The sequence below is a fragment of the Rissa tridactyla genome, unplaced genomic scaffold (genome assembly GCF_028500815.1).
Source record: "Rissa tridactyla isolate bRisTri1 unplaced genomic scaffold, bRisTri1.patW.cur.20221130 scaffold_37, whole genome shotgun sequence".
Classification (NCBI taxonomy): domain Eukaryota; kingdom Metazoa; phylum Chordata; class Aves; order Charadriiformes; family Laridae; genus Rissa; species Rissa tridactyla.
This window is the reverse complement of record NW_026529584.1, coordinates 287,215-312,883: the sequence shown is the minus strand read 5'-3', so window position 1 is coordinate 312,883 and position 25,669 is coordinate 287,215. Positions and strand designations below refer to the sequence as shown.

General features: G+C 52.8%; 1 pseudogene; it reads right to left on the bottom strand.

Annotated features, from left to right (window-relative positions):
- Positions 1-239: 239 nt before the first annotated feature.
- Positions 240-23,509, bottom strand: LOC128903456 (antigen WC1.1-like; annotated as a pseudogene).
- Positions 23,510-25,669: the final 2,160 nt, after the last annotated feature.

Here is a 25,669-nt window from a genome sequence, read left to right as displayed (position 1 = left end):
TGGGAAAAGGGAGAGGGTTCCCTGGTGCTCACAGCTCTCCCAGCTGCACAGACCTCTCCTCCCTCCTGGCTGCCCCCAGCTGCACTGCAGGGATGGGCTCTCCTGGCCCAGGGCTCAGGGACCGTTGTGCACGGAGCTCCGGTGTCACAGCCTCTGTGTCCTCAGGGGGATGTGCCACAGACACCTCTTCAGCATCGTCATAGCCCGTGCTCTCTGGGGACAGGGACCAGGCATCCCCCTTAGCTCCGGGGGCCCCAGAACCTCTCCGGACCTGCAAGAAGCAAGGCAGGCCATTGCATGTTCACCCCATGGGGTGCCTCTCCTGGGCTGTACATCACCTTCCTCCCTTCTCCTCAGCAGCCATGAGATGTTCAGCTCCCTCTCCACCCATGGTCCAAGGAAAAACTCCTGGGGCAGGTTCTCCCATCCCAGCACGTTGGGGTCTCAGTGTGACAGCGATTCATCCAGCACCAGGGATGCCACGCCAGGAACGGGCAGCTCTTTATTTTCCCTCTCACCTCCAAGGGTATCCGTGGGTCCAGCTCCTTCCTCTGGCACGCTGGGCATTTCCCAGTATTCCTGCCCAGGGGAAGGATCCTCCCCAGGGTCAGAAACCTCCCTGGCATCATCATAGCCATCAGCTGGGTCACCTCGAGGCAGGACAGGGACGTCTAAAAGGTGAGGGGAGCTGATGACAGTGAGAAGATGTGTTCTGCAGAGCAGAGGATGGGAGGACGTGCAGGGACGTGGGGCTCCGACATCGGTGTTTGCAGCCCCACAGGAGATCCCACATGTCCTCCCAGCACCGACAGTGACACTCAGTGACACTGCTGTCCATCACATGTCTGCAGGGAGGAGAGATCCACCCCTTCCTGCCCCCATTACATGGTGCTGGCCCCCGATCCATCCTCCTCCTCGCTGTCCCCGGGGTAGGGCTGCAGCTTGCTCAGGGACCCCTCTGAATAGGAGCCTGGAGAGAGGCCCAGCGGGTGTTAGGGGAGTGTGCTCTGCTGACCCAGCTTGTGCTCAGTGCTGCTGGGGACGTGGGACCCACAGAGCCATGGCTGCACGGGGACGAGGGCTCAGGACTCACCCTGCTGCCCTGAGACAAAGCCCATCTCCAAAGGCCTGCCAGAGCTGCCCTGGGACAGCCCCTTCCCTCACCCCTCAGGTGTCCCCCAGGGTGCAGGGGCAGGCAGAGAGGGGCTGTCCCCAAATGGGATGCGCAGAGCAGGTGGGGAGAAAGCTTCTCTCCTGGGCCCAGGACATGGGTGCTCCCCACACAGATCCAACAGCCCCACAACCGCACGAACCATGGGTTAGGGGGCTGCAGGGCTCAACCCTGGGTGGCAGCCAGGGGAAAGAGCACTGTAGATGTGTCCTCAACGAGGGATGCACACCAACCTGAGCCGCTGAACCTTGCCTGCTTCTGCCATGCTGGGCTGGAACCGATCTCCTCGTACACGGCCTCAGGGAAGGGCTCCTGAGCTCTCTCAGAGCCTGTGGACAGAGGCAGGGCTGGCCCAGGGATGGTCAGAGAGGGGATGGGATCCCGCAGAGAGCACACACTCTTGTCCCCCCAGCTCTGCCTCTCCCACTCACTGACAGCCCACGGCACCCCTGGCCTTGCCAGCAGGCATCTTCCCCTGGGAAGGGACCCACCTCTGCGCCCAGCCCTGGCGCTTCGCACTTGCCCGGCCAGGAGGGCCAGGAGCAGGCAGACAAGGGCTCCCAGGATGATGCACATGATGACGGGCAATGAGACTCTCCCGCTGCCGGTCAGACGGCCCCGCATGGGATCTGCATGGCAGGAACACAGAAAGGGCAGCACCAGGCCTGGGAGAGGTGAGGGGCCGGCACACCCCAGTCCTGACCCCCATAACATACCGGGTTTCAGGGGATGAGGGATGGGGAAGCTCCCACCTGGCTGGGTGAATGACAGCCCTCCCCAGCCTCCCGCCCCACCGCTACCCCGCTGCCTCCTCCTGGGAGTTTCACAGCCCAGCAAGGAGCCCCTTCCCTCCGGCTGTGGGTCACAGCCTGGCCCCAAGAAGACCCAGCGCTGGTGGGGAGGATGGGTTACCTGCTGGAGGGGTTGGTGCTGCCGTCCTGGGTGCATCTGCAGAGGAGGAGAAGGAGAGCTGGGCTGAGAGGGTGGGGGTGCAGGTACCAGGGAGCCTCCTCTCTGACACACCGTGTGTGTGTGTGTGTGCGCACGTGTGCATGTGCAGACATCCCTGCCACATCCCACCCAAATCGCCCCTCCTGCACGACTGGTGAGCATGGCCAGGAAGGAGCGCAGGGCCCAGAGCAGGGACAGAGCCGGCAGCCCGGGAGATGTCCCTGGGGGCTGCAGGGCCCTGCGGGCAGAAGCTGGAGGACACCCAGCCCCACAGAAGCTGCTGCCCACTCGGCAAAAGGCTCTCCTGCTCTGCAGGGATGGCCTTGCTCTCAGGAGCTCTGGAGCCATGATGGCAGCCAATGGGGAAAAGGGCTCCCTGTGAGGTGTCCCAGCCCTGCCGCCCACCTGAGCAGTTCACGGCCGCGTCCTTCTCATGGCGGCAGGCACCGCTGTCCCCAGGCCAGGCCCAGCAGTCCTGCAGAGATGGCTCTGTCCCCCGGCACTCCACCTGCTCCAGCCAGATGGGGCCGCTCCCCTCCCCAAATGCAGCCTCGGCCAGGGCAGACACCGCAGGGCCACAGCCCAGCTGCCTGCATGCCACCTCAGCATCCCGCATGTCCCAAGAGTCGTCACACACCGTCCCCCAGGAGCCGCGGTGCCACACCTCCACTCGGCCAGAGCACCCCTTCTCCCCTCCCACGGCATGAATCTTCTCCCTGTCTGGAGAAGGCAGAGAGCTCCCAGGGCCGCGGGACAGCAGGCAGAGCCCTGCCAGGCGAGAGGGGCATGCAGAGGAGCAGCTACCTGTGCAGCTCGGGGTGCTGGGGCACACAGCCATTGGGGCCGGGGGCGTTTCTGGCTGACTCCCTGCAGAGGGAAACGCTGTGGTGAAGGGGCTGCTGCAGGGGTGGCGTGCAGCAGAGAGCGGGGCTCAGCTCAGCTCGTGCCACCCACCCATGGCAGCAGCTGAACACTGGTCCTTCGGGGGACACACACAGCAACGTGGGGGACCCTGACTGCTCAGCTCCTAAGGGACCGTTGTGTTTCCAGGGACCCTCTGTCCCCGCAGCCCAGCTCCTTGCATGCCAGCGACACAGTTTCAGGAGTCATGGAGTTGGAGCAAACGCTCCCCCATGTCCCATTGCCCGGAGCAGTTGGTGCCGTTCTCCAGCCTCAGGGCCATGAACTCTGGGAGGAAAGGCAGCGAGGGGGAACAGGCTGGGCTGGGGCTGGGGGAGCAGGGACACCCCTGCACCCGCCAGGCCCTCAGACAGGCAAAGGCACGTCCAGCAAGTCCCCCTTGCACCCACGGACAGAGAAATGTCCCTGATGGACAGACACCCCTGCCCTCCCTGCGGACTGTCAGGGACAGCAGAGCTCCCCAGGGACCCCCGGTGGGACTGAGGGCACCTGTGCATGGGTGTCCCCACGATGGCCTTTGTCAGGGGCTCAGAGCTGGCCAGGAACAGCCTCGGCCGTTGCCGGCTCTCCCCTCGTCCCGGCCTGCCTGGGCACTGGGCTCCCACCACAGCTCCCGGCACACACCTGAGCAGACGACTCCTGCGTCCTCTTTGTGCCCGCAGTCGTGCTGCCCCCAGGACCCTGCCGGGCAGTCCCAGAGAGCAGCTTCGGCCCTGGAGCAGTTCACGCTCTCCAGCCGGATCTGAGCGGAGCCTTCCCCGAACCGAGCAGAGCCAACCGCCTCCAGCGCCCCTCCGCAGCCCAGCTGGTGGCAAACGACGGCAGCATCAGACAGGTCCCAGCCATCATCGCAGATGCTCCCCCAGCTGCCCTGGTAGTAGATCTCCACTCTCCCAGCGCAGCGCCCAGGCCCGCTCATCAGCCACACCTGACGGCTCTCTGTAGCAGGAGGAAACCCCGGCTGCCATCAAGGGCTGGCTGCCCATCCAGCCCACAGCCTGGGGGGGCCGTGCAGCGCCACTCACCCCAGCAAACGACCCCCACGTCCTCGGCAATCCCTGCTTCCAGCGCACTCTCAGGCAGGGGGGTGTTGCAGAGGGTCAGGTTGGCCTCGTGCCCTGCACACCGCACCCCGTGCAACCCCACAGGACCTGTCCCTCTCTGAGCCTTCGGGGGGTTGTAGGCTGCCTCTGCCTCTCCGCACTGCAGCTGCCGGCACACCACGCTGGCCTCCTGCACGTCCCACTGCTCATCCAGGACTCTGCCCCACGTCCCGTGCTGGAAGATCTCCACTCGCCCGTCGCACGGGCTTCCTCCACCCACCAGCTGCAGGGATGCGAAGCGAGCTGGGCCTGGGGAGAGCAGCCATGCCCCAGCCCTTGGCGGCATCGGGGAGCCCCGCAGCCTGCAGCACGTCTCCAGGCTCTGGCACCCTTGCAGGAGGGCCTTGGAGCTCGCCTGCCTGCCGCCAGCCCTCTGTGGGGACCTTCTGAGCCACAGCCTTGCACTGCCACAGGGTCCCCTGCTTTGGGAGCATTTAAGAGGAAAACAGAGTAACCGAGTGTTTTCCTGCACTCACCTGAGCATATGACAGCAGCGTCGTTCTCATGGGAGCACGGCAAGGCCCCCAGGGCAGTCACTGGGCACTCTCCCAGGTGGGCTTCAGTCCCGTCACAGTGGAAGGAGTCTCTCCAGACAGGGCCGCTTCCTCTCCCAAAACGCCCTCCTTTAGGAATGGACTCAGGAAACCCGCAGTTGAGGTGACGGCAGAGAACGTGGGCGTCCAAGAGATCCCAGCGGGAGGCACAGAGGGTGCCCCAGGTCCCCTGCACGTGGACCTCCACCCTCCCCTCACACGCCGTGCTGCCGTTCACCAGCCTGAACCCTGTGAACTCGGGAGAGAGAAGGATGAGACAGGGCAGACTTGTGCTTTTGCTGCCTTGGGTGGTGGAGTAGAGGCCAAATGGACACCCTGCCTTTCTCCTCCTTCTGCACCATTTTAGGGCTGCAGACAAACATTCAAGGTCAGGTTTAACGGGGCTCTGAGCAACCTGATCTAGTTGAAGAGGTCCCTGCTGGTTGCAGGCAAGTTGGACTAGATGACATTGAAAGGTCCCTTCCAACCCAAAACATCCTATGGTTCTGTGATCACCCCTCCTGTCCTCACACCCAGCACAGCACAGTCCCGTCCCTGCTCCCCCATCATCGGCACACCCCCGGTGGTAACACCCTGCCCTGAGTCCTTACGTGTGCAGGTGACACCGGCAGCATTCGCGTGGGTGCAGGGCTGCTCCCTGGGGGACCCCGTGGGGCAGGAGCTGAGAAGGGATTCATTCCCCACACACTGCAGCTCTCTGTCCCACATGGGACCAGCCCCTTCTCCAAAGTGAGTTGCCCCGGGGACAGACAGGGCTGTGCCACACTGCAACTCTCTGCAGACCACGTCGGCAGCTTTGGGACCAAAGTAAGAGTCACAGACAGTTTTCCACTGGCTCCCATCATGAATCTCTACTCGTCCTGAGCAGGGATTGTCCCCTCCAACCAGCCGGACAAATCCTGGAGTAACCAAAGAACCCTGTGAGTTCCCACAGCCCTCTGGCAGTTACATACCCATGTCCCACCTGGCCTGCAAGGTGGCCACAGGCAAAGAGACCCACGACCCTCCCAGCAGCTCCCAATGGGTGCTGATGGCACAGATATAACAGGGACACCCTGCTCCTCTGCCCAAGAACAGGGCTTTTTCCCTTTGAGTGGCCCCTTTGCTTTGGTTGAAGGACTTGTGTCTGCCAGGAGGCACAACCCAAAAGCCACTGGCCACTCTGCACCCTTCTCTGGGGCTGTGGGTGGCCGCGTGAACAGCTCTCGGTGCCTCTGGCACAGGGGAACCTGGCCCTCAGCAATGCCAGACAGGTCCTGGCTGAATTGGAGAAGGAAGATGAGAACCAACAAAAAATGCGGGGCATTGAGGGGGATTCATCTCCCAGCCCCAGGCACCAACTGAGGGTGGGATGAACCATCTTGGGGCCCAGCGGTGGGTGGAACCCCACTGGTCTTTCCTCAGGGACCAGGGACACCGGCAATGACAGTCCCAGCTTGGCAGTGTGACCAGCAACACAGGACCCTGCCCTGGCAGCCGTTCATTGCTCCCTGAGGGAACAGCCAGGTCCCTTCTCCTGTCCCACTCCCAAAGGTGGGGAATAGATTGGCTCCTTACCTGAGCAAGTCACCCCAGCATCCTCACCATGATGACAGTAGCTTTGACCCCATCCACGGTGTCTACAGTCAGACAGGGCCGACTCTGTGCCGTGACACTTAACATCATCCATCCAAATGGGGCCGGATCCTGCCCCAAAGTGTGCTTCAGCATGAGCTTTGACAGTGGACCCACAGCCCAGCTGCTTACAAACCACTGCAGCATCATTCGTGTCCCAGGAGTCATCACACACGGTCCCCCACTGGCCCTGGTGTTTCACCTCCACTCTCCCAGCACAGCGTCCGCCGCCATTCTCCAGCCTCACCTCCGCAGCCCCTTCAACCACCGAGATGGGACTGGTCAGGAGAGCGCCGAGTCCCAGAGTGCAGGTCTGGGGTACCCCCTGCCTGTCACAGGCACCAGGATGGGAGCCCTCTCCCCTCCAGGCTCTCCCTGGGGATGTGTGGGCATCCCCCCACTCCCCATGGGCTGTGCAGGCTGGGGGTGCTAACTCCAGACCCGCTGGGCCATTTTCTGTCCCACAGCCCTCAGCACCTCTTCCCAACTCAAAGGGCTCCTGCCCATGCCCACCCAAAACCTGTATCGCCAGGCCGTGCGCAGGGCACCTGCTCCTCCCCAGCCCAGCACCCCTTAACAGCATCATGGAGACACCCTCTCCCACCCAGATGGACACAGGCAAAGGCACTGGGTCCATAGACCTGAGCTCCTTCTGACCCTCATCTCAGCGGCACTTGGAAAGAAACCCTCTTCCCAAAGGGCTCTTGATGACCCCACTGGTACCCGATGGCCCTGGGCTGTGGGAAAAGGGAGCCGGCACTTACCTCTGCAGAGCTGCACCCAGAGGAGCAGCCACAGCACCCGAGGGGACAGGAGTCCCTCCATTCCCATCCTGAGCCTCCTGCCCTGCTGGCACAGCCCTGCTCTTCCCCACTCCCTGTCACAGCCCCTGGAGACTCATGGGGACAACGATGATGGGAGGGTAGTATATCTCTGCAGATGCCGACCCAGCTGCGGAAGGAGCCAATCGAAGCAGCAGCACCTTTTTAGACGTTATCGGGAGCTATCTCCCCTCCGACACAGCCCAGCTCGCCAATGAACTTCTCCAGCGCCGTTCATGACCATATATGAGGGACATATATGTCCCACTGCCGGCGTCATGGTCGCTGTGGTGGCGGATCATCATGGGACAAGCTGGGTCTGCAGGGGAATTTGGTTAGTCGCCCCTTGCACCCTGCTGTGGGCCTGGAAGCACTGAGCACCTCCTGCACCGGGCTCATCCAAGAAGCCATAAGGCAAGTGTCCAGCTGCCCCCAAGCTGTGGTGACCATGGAGCGGGGACTGCACCAGGGTCTGTGTCAGGATGGGGAGGAAACAGCCCCTGCCCCTGCCATGGACCTCGCTGTGCTGGGAGCAGCATCTGGCAGAGGTCTTCATCCAGGGCAACGGCTCCATCCCAGGAGGGTTCGCTTGTCCGTCCCTCCCTGCAGACCCCCGCAGGAGCTGGAGCTAAATCAAGTCCCTGCCCTGGCAGCAGACAGGCATCCCAGAGGCTCAGACGTGTCCCTGACTCTCAGTGTGTCACCCAGGGACCGTTATTCCCCGCAGGCGGAGCGGGAGCTGGAGCCTGCAGGTGCACAAACCACAGCCCACGTGGCCTCACCGTACTCCCCCCGCTCCCCCCGCAGCACCCGGGCAGGAAGTCTGTGGTTTCCTCCTGGCGCCGTGCCCAGGCACATCCCTGGGGTGCCCCCGAGCCACCCCCACCCCGACTGCTCCAGCCAGGGCCGCAGGGGCTGCTCCTTCGGCCTCGCAGACACGGGGACAGGCAGCTCCAATCCCCCGTCATGCCCCTGTCATGCACATGGCTGCTCTGCACCGAGCCCCACGGGCACGGGGTGACATCGGTGACGTGACCTCACACCCTTCCTACTGCCCAAGCTGTGTGTTCATTGGTTATACTGACAGTGAGCTCACACTCTCCTACTTCTGCTGCCGTGTGCTCATGAGTAGTACTGACAGTGACCTCACGTCCCTCCTGCTGCCACCACCGTGTGCTCAGGGGTTACAGTGGCCATGACCTCACACCCTCCTGCTGCTGCTGCTGCGTGCTCAGGAGTCCCGCTGTCACACGTGTGTGCGTGTGTGGTGTCCAGGCTTCTGATGACGATGGTTCTTCCAAAAAGCCATATTGGGGTGGGGACCAAATATTATTTTAATGGCATCAGCAGCAGCCACACAAGCCATATGCCTGCTCCTTTCCCAAAAGCTACACAGGCAGCGGTGAAATAACAAGAGCGACATTCACGAGCCACGTTCCTGCTCCTGCCCTACCAGGTACACAGGCAGCAGTGACTTCACCAGCTCCTACACAACCCATGGGCCTCTTCCTGGCCTATCAGCTGAGTGGTCACAGGTGACCTTGCAAACACCTACACAAGATGGGGGCTTAGTCCTGGCCTACCAGCTTCTCAAGCACCTGGGACCTCAAAATACCCAACACAATACATGTTTCTCCTGGGCTCCTCAGGCACCAGCGACATCGCAGAGACATCCACAAGCCAGGTGACAGCTCCTGGCCTGTCATCTGTGCAGGCACCAGTGACCTCACAGGCACCTACACAAGCTGTTCACCTGGTCCTGCCCTAACAGCTACCCAGCCATGAGTGATATCCTGGGTACATACTCAAGCACCCTGACTCCATTTACCTATCAGCTACACCAGTGATGTCACAAGCCTCACAGTACCCCCACCCGGCATTTTTCTTTTGCTTCTATTCATATTTAAACTGTAATTCTTCACTACACTAAATTGTATTTTAAAAGGATTTATTCAATTCAAAACTATGATTTTATGACTATTAATTTAATTTCTATATCTTTATGAATGTTTATCTATATAAAAATGTACATACATATATAGAAGTATATATGTAAAAATAGTGTATCTATTTATACATAAATAACTTCATTACCAGATTTATACACTTCCTTTCATAGATATATACAACATATGATTATATTGTCTATAAATATTCTATTTTTATATCCAAATGAGGCAGGCGGCCCATCCCAGGGGTGCCTGAGAACATGCGGGTGTGACGGTGTCAGGAAATGGCCGTTAGCCAATCACGGAGCTGTGTGATCTTTAACCAAATGGCAACTCCCTGCCAGGGAATGGCGGCATCTCGGCATAAAATGGCAGACAAACCACAATGGCGGCCCCCATGCGTGTAGGGGAAGGGCCTTCCGGGTCCGATGCACTTCTGGGTCTATCCAGCTGGGGTGGCCGGTGCTGGCAGCCAATCAGAAGAGAGCAGAGGCCCGGTAGAGGAGAGGGGGTGGGACTTCCGCTGGAAGCTGGTGGGCGGGGCAGCTGTCAGGCCGAGTGGCCATCAAGAAGAAGGTGCAGGGCCCCAAACCTGAGGGCAAAGGCTCAGGGAGGCAGCGATGGGAACCAAAGGTGGTCAGTCACGCTGAGGGATGGAGGCATGTGAGAGGGGGAGTGTTTATTCCAGCAAGGTCATCTGAGCGGGGACCTTGTTAATGGGGAAACGGGGAGAAAAAGGGGGAAAGCAGAAGCAGAGTGCACTGAGCCACAAACTTGAGAAAAGAACCATGGAGTCCATGGCAAGAAAGAACTTTTGCCAGTCCCAGGAACTGGTGGGCCATCAAGAAAGTAGAGGTGGCACCTCCAGGAAGATCCAGTGGCCGTTTGAAATGAGAACGTTGTGAGTCAGAGGGAGCCTGGTCTGGGAGGGATGCGGGAATGAATAGAGCTGTGCAAAGCCCTGAGGGACATGCAGCGGAAGGGGGAGCAGGGAGGAACCAAGAGGGGGGAGGCAGAACACGGTATAAAAGAGGCCAGTTGCATGTCAGACTGGATTGACCGGGAAAGGGATGGAGTTTTTAGGAAGAGAGAAGGGCCAGGGGCTGCTGGTGTATTCAGAACCCACAGGGAAAGAGCTGTGAAATGCTTCATAGGATTTGGGGTGTGTTCCTCTAAAGAAGTTGTCATGGTCAGTGGCCCAGCTGAAGTGCCTCTGTACCAACACACACAGCCTGGGGAACAAAGAGGAGGAGCTGAGCACCCTTGTGCAGCTGGAATCCTCATGGCTGGGGTTTGCTACAGGCCACCTGAGCAAGAGGAGCCTTTTGATGAAGCGTTCTTACTTCACCTACAAGAAGCATCACAGAGATTTGGATCATAGAATCATAGAATCATACGGTTGGAAGGGACCTCTGGAGATCATCTAGTCCAAACCCCCTGCCAGAGCAGGGTCACCTACAGCAGGTTGCACAGGAACGCGTCCAGGCGGGTTTGGAATGTCTCCAGAGACAGACACTCCACCACCTCCCTGGGCAGCCTGTGCCAGGGCTCTGCCACCCTCAAAGTCAAGAAGTTCCTCCTCATGTTGAGACGCAATTTCCTATGCTCAAGTTTGTGCCCATTACCTCTTGTCCTGTTGCTGGGCACCACTGAAAGGAGCCTGGCCCCATCCTCCTAACACCCACCCTTTCAGTATTTATAAGCGTTGATAAGATCCCCCCTCAGCCGTCTTTTTCCAGACTGAAGAGACCCAAATCCCTCAGCCTTTCTTCATAAGAGAGGTGTTCCAGTCCCCTCAGCATCTTGGTAGCTCTCTGCTGCACCCTCTCCAGCAGTTCCCTGTCCTTCTTGAACCGGGGAGCCCAGAGCTGGACACAGCACTCCAGGGGTGGCCTCACCAAGGCAGAGTAGAGGGGGAGGATGACCTCCCTCCACCTGCTGGCCACACTCTTCTTGATGCACCCCAGGATGCCATTGGCCTTCTTGACCACAAGGGCACGTTGCTGGATCATGGTCATCCTGTTGTCCACCGGGAGTCCCAGGTCTCTTTCCACAGAGCTGCTCTCCAGCAGGTCAGCCCCCAACCTGTCCTGGTGCATGGGGTTATTCCTTCCCAGGTGCAGCACCCTACACTTGCCCTGGTTGAATTTCATAAGGTTCCTCTCTGTCCAACTCTCCAGCCTGTCCAGGTCTCTCTGGATGGCGGCACAGCCTTCCGGTGTGTCAGCCACCCCTCCCAGCTTTGTGTCATTGGCAAACTTGCTGAGGGTGCACTCTATCCCCTCATCCAGGTCACTGATGAATATATTGAAGACTGGACCAAGTACTGACCCCTGGGGAATACCACTTGTCACTGACCTCCAACTACGTTCTGTGTCCCTAATCACTACCCTCTGAGCTCTGTCTTTCAACCAGTTATCTATCCACCTTACCGTCCATTCATCAAGCCCAACCTTCCAAATCTTCCCTATGAGGATGCTGTGGGAGACCGTTTCAAATGCCTTGCTTAAGTCAAGGTAGACCAAGGATCCTACCGGGGGGCTTCAGTCACCCTGACAGCTGCTGGAAAAGCATCCCAGCAAGCTGTAAGCAGTGCAGGAGACTCATGGAGTGAGTTGACGAAGGGATTGAGGGCAGCCCTGCAGAGACGGGCGTGAGGATGCTGGGGTTTGAGTAACTGAACATGTACTGGCAATGTGCGCTTGCAGCCCCAAACCATGCTGTGATTCTATGATTCGATGTCTCTATGACCTACACCCAAGGGAGCACATGCCAGTGGTGGTTACCCAGCGGATGTTACTCCAAACCTGAAGTGATCTCAGGAAAGTGAGTTTCCCACAACAGGACACTCCTAGGAGTAGCTGCTGGCACTTGTGCTCCCTCAAATTCATCTCATCACACACATGAAATGTGTATTCCTAAGTCTGTGATGCAAGAACAAACTTCTGATGCAGTCATTTTGTGTCCCTCCATGGAGGGACAGACCAGCTCTCTGAGCTGAGGTGAGTGGCTGTTGCTGCAGCTGTGAGGGGCTGGTTGGTGACGATTACCCTGGGGCAGGTTCCCCGGGGTGTCCAGGGACCGTGGCACAGAGCAGGTCCTGCTCTGCTGGTCCTTCCTTTCTCTCCAGAAGGCCTGGCTGTGTGAGAACACTGCTGTGTGCACCCAGCCTTCACACTCACACAGCTGAGCTCTGCACTGGTGTTTTCCTCTCCTGAGCACTTCCCAGCTCAGCCCAGGCAAAGCCAAAGCTGCGTGTGTAAGCAAAGCAAAATAAAGCATTCATTCACTGCTTGATTTTCTGCTGCTGCCTTTATTTTGTTTCAAGTATGGAGGGAGTCTGGCTTCTCATGTACATCAGGTCATTGGAAAGAAAGAACATCTGAATGCTTAAAAAGTGAGATTAGGAAAAATATTATCAGAATACTAAAAAAAAGAGCAAAAGAGAAAAAAAAGAAACAAAGATAGGAAGGAAGATGGAACAGAAAGAAGGAAGGAAGGAAGGAAGGAAGGAAGGAAGGAAGGAAGGAAGGAAGGAAGGAAGGAAGGGAGAAAGAGAGAAAGAGAGAAAGAAAGAGAGAAAGAAAGAAAGAGAGAAAGAAAGAAAGAGAGAAAGAGAGAAAGAGAGAAAGAAAGAAAGAGAGAAAGAAAGAAAGAGAGAAAGAGAGAAAGAGAGAAAGAGAGAAAGAAAGAAAGAAAGAAAGAAAGAAAGAAAGAAAGAAAGAAAGAAAGAAAGAAAGAAAGAAAGAAAGAAAAAGAGAAAGAAAGAAAGAAAGGAAGGAAGACAAAGAAAAAAGGAAAGAAAGAGTAAAGAAGGAATAAAGAAAGAAAGAAAGAAACAAACAAACAAACAAACAAAGGAAGAATGTAAAAAGGTTACGAACAAAAGGTCGTCCTGCTATTTTCTGTGAATATGCTGGGAGTCATAGGAGAAAGACAGTTACCTCATTGATGCTGAAATACAGTATATTGCAATAGTTTCCTCAGGGCATCCCTGAGCTCCTGGTTCCTCATGCTGTAGATGAGGGGGTTCACTGCTGGAGTACAGCAGTACACTGAGTACAGAACTGAGATCGCTAGGTCTAGAGTGGGGGAGGAAATAGAGGGGGGCTTCAGGTCGGCAAATGTGACAGTGCAGATAAAGAGGGAGACCAAGGCCAGGTGAGGGAGGCACGTGGAAAAGGCATTGTGCTGTCCCTGTTCAGAGGGGATCCTCAGCACAGCGCTGAAGATCTGCACATAGGACACCACAATGAAAACAAAACAGGCAAAAGAAAAAAAGATTCAAAAAGCAAGAAGCCCAGCTTCCCTGAGGTAATCTGAGTCTGAGAAGGAGAGCTTGAGGGTCTAGATGATTTCACAAAAGAACTGGTCTAGGGCATTGCCTTGCCAGAGTAGCAGTGAAAATGTATTGGCAGTGTGCAGGAGAGCATGGAGAAAGCCACTGCCCCAGGCAGCTGCCGCCATGTGGACACAAGCTCTACTGCCCAGGAGGGACCCATAGTGCAGGGGTTTGCAGATGGCAAGGAGGAGGAGGAATTGCCCTTCATGAGGGAGAGCAGCAGGAATGCGTGGATCTCTGCCTGGGGACAGGTGATGACTCAGCTGAGAACAAATGAGTTGGTGCAAAGAGCAACAAGGCTGATGTAGTGGGTGTCTTCTCTGGGAATCAGGAAGATTAACGAAGATGCAGAAGAGACTTTCTTCAGATATTCACAGGCCATTCTCCCATAGGGATCATGAAAGCCCCGATATCTGTCTGAGGGGAAACACAGAAGGACAGAAGCTATCTAGAAGGCTTCTGGAGGGCAGAAATAGAATGATAATTTCCCAAGTGTTGTGACAGGAGGTTAGGAAAGGCAGACTCCTGGCCACCTCCCACCTGCAGTTTAATCTGGGAAGGGAGATGAAATGCAACAAGAAAAGAATTCTGCAACTATATCAACAGCAAAGAGAAGGCTAGGGAAAACATGGGACCACCGCTGAATGGGGCAGGGGTCCTGGTGTCACAGGACGGAGAAAAGGCTGGGGGATTTGACACCTTTTTAACCCCATTCTTTGCTTCTTAGATGAGCCTTCAGTAATCCCACACCCCTGATACGTGATGCCAGATCAAGGATTACTTGCCTTTTCACAGAATCACAGAATGGTTGAGGTTGGAAGGGACCTCTAAAAGTCATCTGTTCAACTCCCCTGCTATAGCAAGGCCACCTACAGCCAGTTTTGCAGGATCATGTCCAGATGCCTTTTGAATACCATCAAGAATGGAAACTCCACAATTTCTCTGGGAAACCTCCACCACTGTTTGGTCAACCTCACGGTAAAGAAACGTTTCCTGATGTTCAGAGGGAACCTGCTGTGTTTCAGATTGTGCCCATTGCCTCTGGTCCTGTCACTGAGCACCACTGAAAAGAGCCTGGGTCCGTCTTCTTTGCAGCCCCCTGCAGGTTTTTCTAGAATAGCAAAGTATAGAATTAAATAGCTCAGTTGGAAGGGACCTACAATAATCATCTAGTCCAACTGCCTGATTGCTTCAGAGCTGACTAAATGCTTCTTAAACACTGACAGGCATGGGGCATCGATCACGTCTCTAGGAAGCCTGTGCCAGTGTTTGACCACCCTCTTAGTAAAGTAATGCTTCCTAAGGTCAAGTCTGAACCTCCCCTGACACAGCTTTGAACTATTGCCATACACCCTGTCACTGGATCCCAAGGAGAAGAGATCAGCACCTCCCTCTCCACTTCCCCTCCTCGGGAAGGTGTAGGGAGCAATGAGGTCACTCCTCAGACTCCTTTTCTCCAAACTAGACAAACTCAGAATCCTTAGCCGCTCTTCACAGGACGTTCCTTCCAGCCCTGTCACCAGCTTTGTGGCCCTCCTCTGGACACATTCAAGTACCTTCACATCCTTCCAAAATTGTGGGCCCCAGATCTGCACACAGTACTCCAGGTGAGGCCACACCAGCGCTGAATACAGTGGGATAATCACCTCTTTTGGCCAGTTGGTTGTACTGTTTATAATGCAACCCACAATGCAATTTGCCCTCTTGGCTGCCAAGGCAGACGGTGACTCATCTTGAGTCTGCTTGAGTCTTGCTAAGAATACATTGGTTTTGTCCAATATTTGATTCCTCATGGATTAAGAATCAACTAGGCTGGATTCTGTTGCCTAGCTGTTCCAATTTGCCAGCTGTTCTTCTCAAACCAGTGCCCACAAACCTCTCCTCAATGTTAGTTATTCAGCAAACCCTGTAACCATTGACTCCAGCTCTTCTTTTTATGGAACAGATGATCTTTATAGTCCAGACACAGACTTTGACTGTCTTCTTTTTTCATCTTTTCCTTTCAAAGGATGTTGTTAACTCTTCATTTGTCATTATGCTTTATAGGGTGAACATTTTGGATAAAGCAAATGAAGTGGTTGAGCTCTTGGTACTTGACTTACAAGTGTTCCTTAATACTTACCTACAAGCATTGTCAAACTCAAGTCTTTCACACTCTTTTTTCCAGATGCAGTCTTCCCCTTTGTGTTCATGCTGGCCTCCTATGTGTGTATCACAGCTGCCATCCTGAGGGTCCCTCCCAGCACGGGCAGGCAGAAGGCCTTGTCCACCTGCTCCTCTCACCTCACCATCATCACTGTTTTCTGTCTCTAACTCATAATTTTGTTCCTGATGCCCAGAACAGCCCCTCTGAGGCAGCTCAGCAAAATGTTCTCCTTTTTGTACACCCTCCTCATGCTCCTGGTCAATGCCCTCATCTCCACCTGGAGGAACAGGGAGGTCAGGGAGGCCCTGAGGAAGAGGCTCAGGAAATCCCTGGCTAGCACCCAGATCTCGTAGGCTTCTTAGAATATGAAGTAGCAATGGTTCTTCTGTGAATTGCTGAGGATAAATTGTGCGAAGGCATGTGCTCTGCACTAGGTGCCCTCAAGTAGTGTCTGCCTTGTGGACGTTTGTGAAGTGGGAAGAAGGAGGGAGGAACGAGTTCCTTAGTGATCTTTATGCCTTATTTAGAAGAGAATGTGGAAAAATCCCTGCTTGCTTGTATCAGTAAGTATAAGTAAACTTGTGTACTTGTCAGTTGGATCCTGTTGTTCCTGAGGAGATAAAACAGGAATTTGGGCTAAAAAGAGAGCTCTTCCCAAGGTGTAGGATGCCTCCTTATCTAAGTGTAGATTCCTGTGATGATATTTATCTCTGTCAGTTGAGCACATTTCCGGTGCAGAAGTCTCTTCTCACCTCACATCCTCTCTTCTCCAAGCTAGGGAAGATACATCTAGGGGAACATCAAGGGGAGTTCCATGGGGACAATGAACAAATATTGGCAGTGGGGAATGTGAGGGCATCTGAAAAGTCTGTACGGTCAACAGCACGCATGTCTGCATGCAGGGACTTCAGTGCCAGGCGCACCGCCACTCAGTGCAATCTCCAATGGATGCTAACACATGCCACATCGGTGTGCATCCATGGTCTGTCCAGTGCAATTGGAGAAGGCTCCTTGGATGTTGCATTCCTTTGGGCAGAGGAACGATCCCTGAAGCCCGGCTCCCGCCAAGAGCTCTCTTATCACTTCCATTGCATGGATCCATGAAAGCTCCTCTGCAGAGATCCCCTTTCCATCCCATGGTGGTCTCAGAAGCAGAGTCACCAGAGGCAGGGTTCTTGTTCATCTTGCTTGAAGATCTTGTGCTGAAAAACCTCTCCAAACTTGTTGGCCCCAAATCCTCCCTCTCTCCATGTTTGCCCTTATGATGCAGCTAAGGATGTTATTCTCTGCCCTGATGAACCCAAAGGAAAAAAACCTCAGCTGTACTCCCTCCTCCAGCCAGGCCCAGTGACAATCCCAGGCTTCAGAACCATCTAGCAATGGCAAGGAGCTATAAGAAGAGACAAGAAATTTAGTCAAGCAGGGTGAGCAAGAATGACCCTTGTTATGGCTGGGGTCTGAGACAGACTTCACAGGAGTCATGGATATCCTTCTCACATACAATTCCCTGCCTCCATCCCCTGACAAATCAGCAAGCCCTAACTCCAGCTGTGCTTGTCTGTCTCCAGGTGCAGGTCTGCCCCTCACTCTTTACCTTGGCGTGCAACATGTGAGAAAGCCTCCATGTGCCCTGACACCTTCAGCACCTGTATGAGCAAACTTCCTGTCTCACCCCTTCTATCCTAATGGAAAGCTCTTACCTGCCTCTGCTCCAGAGACTAGAAAAGGATGAGCTTGGCAGCTGGTTCCCCCAGATGTCCTTTCACCGGCAGACATTACAGCTTTGAGGGTCACCAGTTGAACCTTCATCCCTTGGATGAGCAGCCTTCCCTTCTCACTCAGCTCTTCTTCAAAACCAAGGGATTGGGTGAGCTAAAGCCCTGTTCCGCTTAAAGTTTTAACTCCTTCCTGGTGGGCTTTAGGGCTCTAGACTGCCCACAGTTCAGGGTTGGCTGTTCACTCTCCGAGAAGGGTACTCTGTGGGGACTGTAACAATACTGAGAGTTTCCCAGCAAAGTCCAAGATAACATGAGGAGAAGAAAGGCCAAGGACTGACTACAAGAAGAGAAACTGGTGGTGCTGGACATTGTCTGGCCAAAGTTTTCCCATTACAGGGGAATGCCTACCCACCACTAATGCTAGAGAGATCTTCACGGAGATTTCCAGCATTGCTAGAGTGCCAGAATACCCAAAGAAAGTCCTTTTGTCTCCATGGCCTGCCCTCCTGGCTGGCCTGCCTGGTGACCATGGCTGGGGCCAAGCCTATCACAGGGCTTGACCCAGCCATGAGACTTCTCTTGCCTGTCACCTACAGAGACAGATGTGATCTCACAATCAACAGCCAATGCATTTTCCCACTTCTGGCCTGTAAGGTCAGAAGAGAGAAATGACTCTACTCTACAGTCACCTTCAAAGCCACCTGTCTTTTACCTGTGAGATTCTGATGCAGAGCTGACATAAGAGTAACTTCCCCACCATCACCCACCTTGTCAGCTACAAGCTGATCTGATACATGTCATGTCACATTTCATCTTACAATGTCATGCGACTGCGCTGGGACCTCACAATCTCTGCTTTCATTCTGCCTGCTGGGAGAAAAGCAGCTTATGGTGAGGGCTAGAGGACAGGTGGAAGGCTAGCGGTTCAAGGGAGGGTGCTAGGGCTTAAGGGGTTGGGGTTTCTGTTTGGGTTCAGGCAAACTTGAAACTGGTGAGAGTTTCTGCTTCATGATCAGGCTAGGGGAAGGGGTAAGAGTTTCCCTTTTAGGGCTAGGGATCGTGGTGGGGCTCAGGGTGAGGGTTTGGAATTCTTCAACCAACTGACGTCCCTCTCACATGCCTCACCTTTCACCTTCCCCACGCTCTCTTCTGTCTTTCATGAAACTCTCAGTCATCTTGAGCACTTCACGATACTGCTCCTCACCAGCCATCTTCCTCCAGCAGAAATGACATCCCAACTTACTCTCCAAGCAATGTCACCTTTGCCTTCATCTTCCTCTTGCCTGCCCCTAACATCTCATCTCCCCTCACAAGCCCTGCCCTCCTACATCCTGGGAAACGTGAGTTAGGCTTAGAAGAGGGGTTGAAGAGGAAGGGAGGTTGAGGGACAGGATTAGGGAATTGGGTTAGAGTTTAGGCTTCAGGCATCTGATGAGGGTTTCAGCTTTGGCATTAGTGTTCAGGGAAGGGCTAAAGATGAGAGCTCCAGGGTAGGTATTAGCGTTAAGGTAAAAGCAAAGGTTTAGGGTGAGGTGGGCAGTGACAGGTCTGAGAGGCAAGGGTGTGTAGGCACTCCGCATGCTTCTGTCCTCATGGTGACTAGAGGGAAACCTCAGCTGCTGGTAACCAAAAGCATTATGATGAGGATGGCCAGCTGGTGCAGGGATGTTATCCTTCACCTCTGCCCTGGGAGGGCATATCGTATCCCCTATAGAATCATAGAATCATTTAGGTTGGAAAAGACCCTTGGGATCATCGAGTCCAACCATCAACCCCACTCTACAAAGTTCTCCCCTACACCATATCTCCTAACACCACATCTAAATGAGTCTTAAACACATTCAGGGACGGTGACTCCACCGCCTCCCTGGGCAGCCTATTCCAGTGTCCGACCACTCTTTCTGGGAAGAATTTTTTCCTAATGTCCAGCCTAAACCTACCCTGTTGCAGCTTGAATCCATTCCCTCTTGTTCTATCGCTAATTACCTGTGAGAAGAGACCAGCACCAACCTCTCTACAATGTCCTTTCAAGTAGTTGTAGAGAGTGAGGAAGTCTCCCCTCAGCCTCCTCTTCCTAAAACTAAACAGTCCCAGCTCCTTCAATTGCTCCTCATAAGATTTATTCTCCAGGCCCTTCACCAGCTTCGTTGCCCTCCTCTGCACTCGCTCCAGCACCTCGATATCTCTCTCGTATTGAGGTGCCCAGAACTGGACACAATACTCAAGGTGTGGCCTCACCAGTGCTGAGTACAGGGGGACAATCACCTCCCTCCTTCTGCTGGTCACACTATTTCTAATACAAGCCAGGATGCCATTGGCTTTCTCGGCCATCTGGGCACACTGCTGGCTCACGTTCAGTTGCTTGTCAATTAGAACCCCCAGGTCCTTTTCTGCCAGGCAGCTCTCCAGCCACACTTCCCCAAGCCTGTAGCAATGCATGGGGTTGTTGTGGCGCAAGTGCAGGACCTGGCACTTGGCCTTGTTGAAGCTCATACCATTACCATTGGCCCATCGATCCAATCTATCCAAGTCTCTCTGTAGAGCCTCCCTATCCTCATGCAGATCAACACTCCCGTTTAGCTTCGTGTCATCTGCAAACTTGCTGATGATACACTCTATGTCCTTGTCAAGGTCATCAATAAAGATGTCAAACAGAAGTGGTCCCAACACCAAGCCCTGAGGGACACCATGTGTGACCGGCTGCCAGCTGGAGTTAACTCCATTGACCACCACTCTTTGGGACCATCCAGCCAGCCAGTGCTTGATCCAGCAGATCATATGCTTATCCAGGCCATGAGCAGCCAGTTTTTCCATGAGAATTCTATGGGGGACAGTGTCAAACGCTTTTCGAAAGTCTAGGTAGACAACATCCACAGCCTTTCCCTCATCCAATAATCGGGTCATCTTGTCATAGAAGGAGGTCATGCACCAACTTCTGGGAAAATTGAGTGATACAATACACTGTTAAAAACCAGCCTGAAAGCAGAGAGTGGTGCAACCTTTAAAAATTGGGACAAGCATTTAGCACAAGCTACCTGGTTAGTTAACACCAGGGGATCCATCAATTGAGCTGGTCCTGCTCAGTCAGACCTTTTACATACTATAGAAGGGGATAAAGTCCCTGTGGTGCATGAAAGGAATATGTCAGGGAAAACTGCGTTTTTCCTGCTTCAGGCAAAGGCAAACCAATTCATGAGACTGTTTTTGCTGAAGGGTCTTTATGTTCTTTATGCTGAAGAATGGAAAATTTCAACGTGTACCTCAAGGAAATTTAACCCTTGGTGAGAGTACTTAATCCTGAAATGTAGGATGTTAATTGTTATATAATACTAACAATGTACAATAAGTATTTTTCAAGATAGCACAGCAGTGATGAAACCTGAGCTAACTTCATCAAGTGGTGTTGAGCAAAACTCTTCGAGATGGACGTGCTACCCATGGGCATGAACTACAGTGAATTTCACACATTTTCTCCTACCCTGAGAATCTGCTATGATAGATTAAATCCTGTAGTTATGAACTAAATAGACTTAGCGAACTTTTGTATATAAAGATAAATCATAAATGAGTGACCTGCATGTATCTATCTATATATATGTGTGTACAGATTTGATAGATAAAAGTAATAGTGATCTGAGCAAGGCACAAATGGTATGGAATAAAGGTGGAATATCCTGGTTTGAGATAAAACAGAACCAACTTTCTGTTCAGTAATTTTACTTTCATCTAAGCCTCTTCTAACTCGCTCTGAAATTAACAGCATATTATGCAGAAACTGGTCCTTCCCAGAGTGATAAGACCTGTGTTTATAGTTTCTGCCAAGGAATGGTACACAGAGAGGCTCTTGCTTATACTTATTGCTATAACAACCAAGGCCAGTTCACTTTGTCATTTGCCCCGTTGGAGGGTTGGAAGCAGAAAAGCGTAGAGGGGTCACACTTGCAGGGAGGAGCAGACAGGACAGGTGACCCAAAACTGACCAACAGGGTATTCCATCCCATCTGCATCACGCTCAGTATAAAAGCTGAGGGATCAAAGGATCAGTCCTCTTTTTTCAGTGGCCAAGGTCCAAGGAAGACTCCATCAGTTCGTCTGCTGTTGATCCCGAACCCAGCATTCCTGAATCCAGATCTGGAATCCAGCTCCTGTCCTCCACTGAGTCCAGCCTGGGACTTTCCCTGTGCCTGCTGGTGACACAAAAATTATCCTGGGAGCTTGATACGATTTTGTATATATTGCATCAATGTCATTATTTTCTTGTATTTATTATTTTATTAATTTATTAATATTTTCAAGTAAGTAGTTTAGTTTTTTCTAAACTCATAAATGTCTTTATCTCTCTTCCTCCTCTCTTTGGAGAGAGAGGTGGAGGGGGAGCATCTGTCATTCTGAATGGCCAATCTGACGCAAACCACAACAAAACCCCACATCATGATTGTGTGGTGACAACCCATGACGCCAAAAAGACTCAAACCTATTTAATATGTGTTTATATATTTTATATATATATTATATAATATAATATATTAACTAAGACATGACATTGCGAGATCCTAATCTTAAACTATGTGTAGGTGGGTCCTAATATTATTTGAATCGTAATAGGGTTACAGGTTATTCACTATTTACTGAAAATAAAGTAGCGGAGGCTTTATTGCTGAGTCCAAAGTTGAGTGCGGAAGCAGCAGAATTGATTGCATTAACCAAGACTTTCTTGTATCCCAGTAAATGACACCCGCTCCTCTCCCTTCGCCCACAGTTGTGGTCCTGTCAACATAGGAAGCAATGAGGATGGTCAGGCATGATCAGCCCTGAGTTCCTTCGGTCCCCTTCTCTTTCAGACATCCAGAAAGGCAATCCAAGAGGATTGCATTAACCAAGACTTTCCATCTGTCCAAAGAAAAGACTAAATATTTATACTGAGTCTCAGTATTCTTTTGGAGCATGCCATGTCCCTGGACAGTTATGGAAGCAGCGTAGGTTCATAACTTCTAGTGAGAGCAAGTACTGAACTGTAGAAAAATCTACAATAGCCAAATTAGCTATCATTCACCAGATTGGTTGGTTGACCTTGGGTGGCTGCCAATTGCCCACCAAGCTGCTCTACCATTGCCCCTCCTAAGCAGGATGGGGGAGAATTAAGATGGAGAACTTGTGGGTCAACATAAAGGCAGTCTAATAAAGAAAAGCAAAGGCCACAAGTGGAATCAAAGGAAACACAAAAATTATTCTCTACTTCCCAGCAGCAGGGGATGTCCAGCCACTTCCCAGGAAGAAAGGGCCCAGTACACATAGTGGTTATTTCAGTAGACAAATGCCTAAATAATGAATGCCCCACCCTGTCCTTTCTCTTAGCTTTGAATGCTGACCATGACGTCATATGGTATGGAATATCCCTTTGGTCAGTTTGGGTCAGCTGTCATGACTATGTCTCCTCCCAGCCTCTTGCCCACCTACAGCGTACTGGTCTTTGAGTGTGGTGGTCGGAAAGAACCTCCAGTGTGGCTGCTGTGCGAACACTGCTCAGCAGTAGCCAAAGCATTGGTGTGTTATCAACACTGTTCTAAATACAAAAACAAAGCACAGCACCACGACGGCCACGCTGTGGGGAGAGTTAATTCCATCCCAGCCACACTCTGTGTCTGCACATGGGCTTGCAATGGTTTCTGTATGCGTACGCGTATTTGGATTTTGTATGTGCAGAAGGAATTCTCTCACTACCTGAAATAGTATCAGCAACAGTATCTCTAATGGACTCTCTACCACTGATGGTTTCGGTATCATTGTGGTATGTGTAATGTTATGGATACCTGCAATGGGATCAGTATCGGCAATGGTGTATGCATCCGCAATGGCATTTGCAATAGTCTCTGCATCTTCAGTGATATCTGCAATGGCATCTGCTTCTCCTATTGTACCTGCATCTGACTTTGCATCAGCAATGGTATCTGCAGCGGTTGCTACAATGGTATCAGCATCTGAAATGGTATCTGTATCTGCAGTGGTATATGCTCTGGTATCTGCTATGGCAACATTATGAGGAATGGCATGGCCATCTGAAAAGGTTTCTGCAGAGGTTTCTGCAATGGTATTTGAGTCTGCAATCCCCTTTGCAATGGTATCTGCATCTGAAATGGTACCTACATCTGCAATGCTGCCAGCACCTGCTATGGCATCAGCAGCGCTAACTGCATTCTCAATAGCATCTATAGATAGCATTCTAGTCAAAGGCACAATATCCAAGCAGAAACCAGTAAGGAATGGTGTCCATCAGGGGTCTGTGCTGGGACAAATACTATTTAATATCTTCTACAGGGACACAGACAGTGGGATTGAGTGCACCCTGAGCAAGTTTGCAGGTGACACCAAGCTGAGTGGTGCAGTTCATTTGCTGAAGGGAAGGGATGCCCTCGAGAGGTACCTTGCCAGCCTTGGGGAGGTGGCCCATGCAAACCTCATGAAGTTCAACAAGGCCAAGTGCAATCCCCACTATCAGTACAGGCTGGGGAATGAAAGGAATAATGAGAACAGCCCTGCAGAGAAGGACTTACAGATACCGATGGGTGATAAATTGGACATGAGTAGGCAATGTGCACTTGCAGCCCAGAAAGTCAATCATATCCTGGGCTGCATCAGAAGAAGCGTGGCCAGCAGGTTGAGGGAGGTGATTCTTCCCCTCTACTCGGTTCTTGTGAGACTCCACTTGAAGCACTGCAGCCAACAACCATCTGAATTCCACCCTCATAATATCATAAGATCATTTAGTTTGGAAAAGACCCTTAAGGTCATGACAGGCAGTGGGGTGAGGGAAAAATTCCTAATGTAAAAGTCGGTGGTAATTCAGTGTGTGCCTGGAGAGACAAAACCAAAGCATGTGGCTCTGAAAGTGCCTGTGAATCCAGGAGGGCTGGCTCCATGGGGCAGGGAACCACCACTCCTCCAAGAGCGAGGCAGAGGACCCAGGACTCTGAGCTGCCTGTCTGTGCTCCTCTCCTGCCCCGACACCAAATGGTGCTGTTTGAGGATGGGGCTCACCAGAACCCCAGCAAGAATCTGTTTCCTGCCATGTCTCCAAAGTACAGTCTAGCCCTTCGCTAGATTCATGTTGCAGATTCATGGCGGGGACAATCCAGTTTGCCCTAATCTGCCCTTATCTGGGGGCACACACTGGGTGGGAAGGGAATCTCCTTTACAGAGACACCCCAGGTGTCCAGGCTCCCTCAGTCACTCTGTTCATTGCTGTGGTACAGGCAGAGAGGACGCAGGTGCCTGGGCCCTGGCAGATGAGAGGGGACATGGACATGGAAACACGGACACACATGCAGAGCGTAGCTTTGCTGATGGGGTTTATTGGTCTTTAGAGGGAAATGGCCCAGGGTTCCCAGGGGAAAAAGTGGCATCATCCAGAGATGAACATTTCATGTGCTGGTGGGGAAAAGGACAAGGATGATACCACCAGTTCCAGTCCTGAAAGACAGAGGTCAAAATAATACCTAAGATGGTCAAAATAATACTAAGTGTGAAAAAGAGAATGGCCTAAAACACCATGTCTCTCTGCAGAGACCTGACGATGGAGAAGGGAAGGGAGAATGGATGGAGAAGGGAACTGGAGCCCTCAATACACCTAGGAGAGGACTTGGCTCTCCTGAGATCCATATAACACCCAGAGGGCCTTCCCAGTGTGGCATAAGGTATTTGCCATAAGGCCATTTAGGTATGCCTAAATAAGCATACCACTTTCGAACTGTAGGTTTCTGGGCAATGCCAGCTGGTGGTGGTGTCCCTTTATGGACCACATCTAGGAGGCAGAAAGGTCCCCGAATGATCACACTCTGTTCTTTCCTTATCTGCTCTGCTCATTGCAACGCTCGCACCAGGGACAGTAAACCCTTCTCCAGGTCTGAATATCTGCTCTCAGTGTCAATAAAGGAGCGAGGGCTAAATTCTGATGGTCTCTCCGGTCCTGCTGGTCTCTTCTGACATAAGTTACAATGGGAACCATGTTCACTGAACACCCATTCTACATGGACAGGGTCAGTTGGATGTATAGGATCAAGCTGTTGGAATAACCTTAGCTCCTTTATTAGCAATTCCAGAGCATTAGTATGTTGTTTAGTCCACTCCCAGGATTTACCCTTTTTGAGCAAACAATAAAGGGGGCAAGCAATGATGGAAAAGACAGGGATGTGTTTACGCCAATAACTTGAAGTTCCCAGAACTTGCTGTAACTCTTTCACGCTGGATGGATTCTGTCCATGCTCTGTTTTTTCCAGGGTATCCTGAGGGACAGAAGCAGCTCCCTTAATCCACCAGACCCCCAGGAATTTAACTTCCTGTTCAGGTGCCTGACACTTTGAGTCTGGAATTTCCAATCCCAAA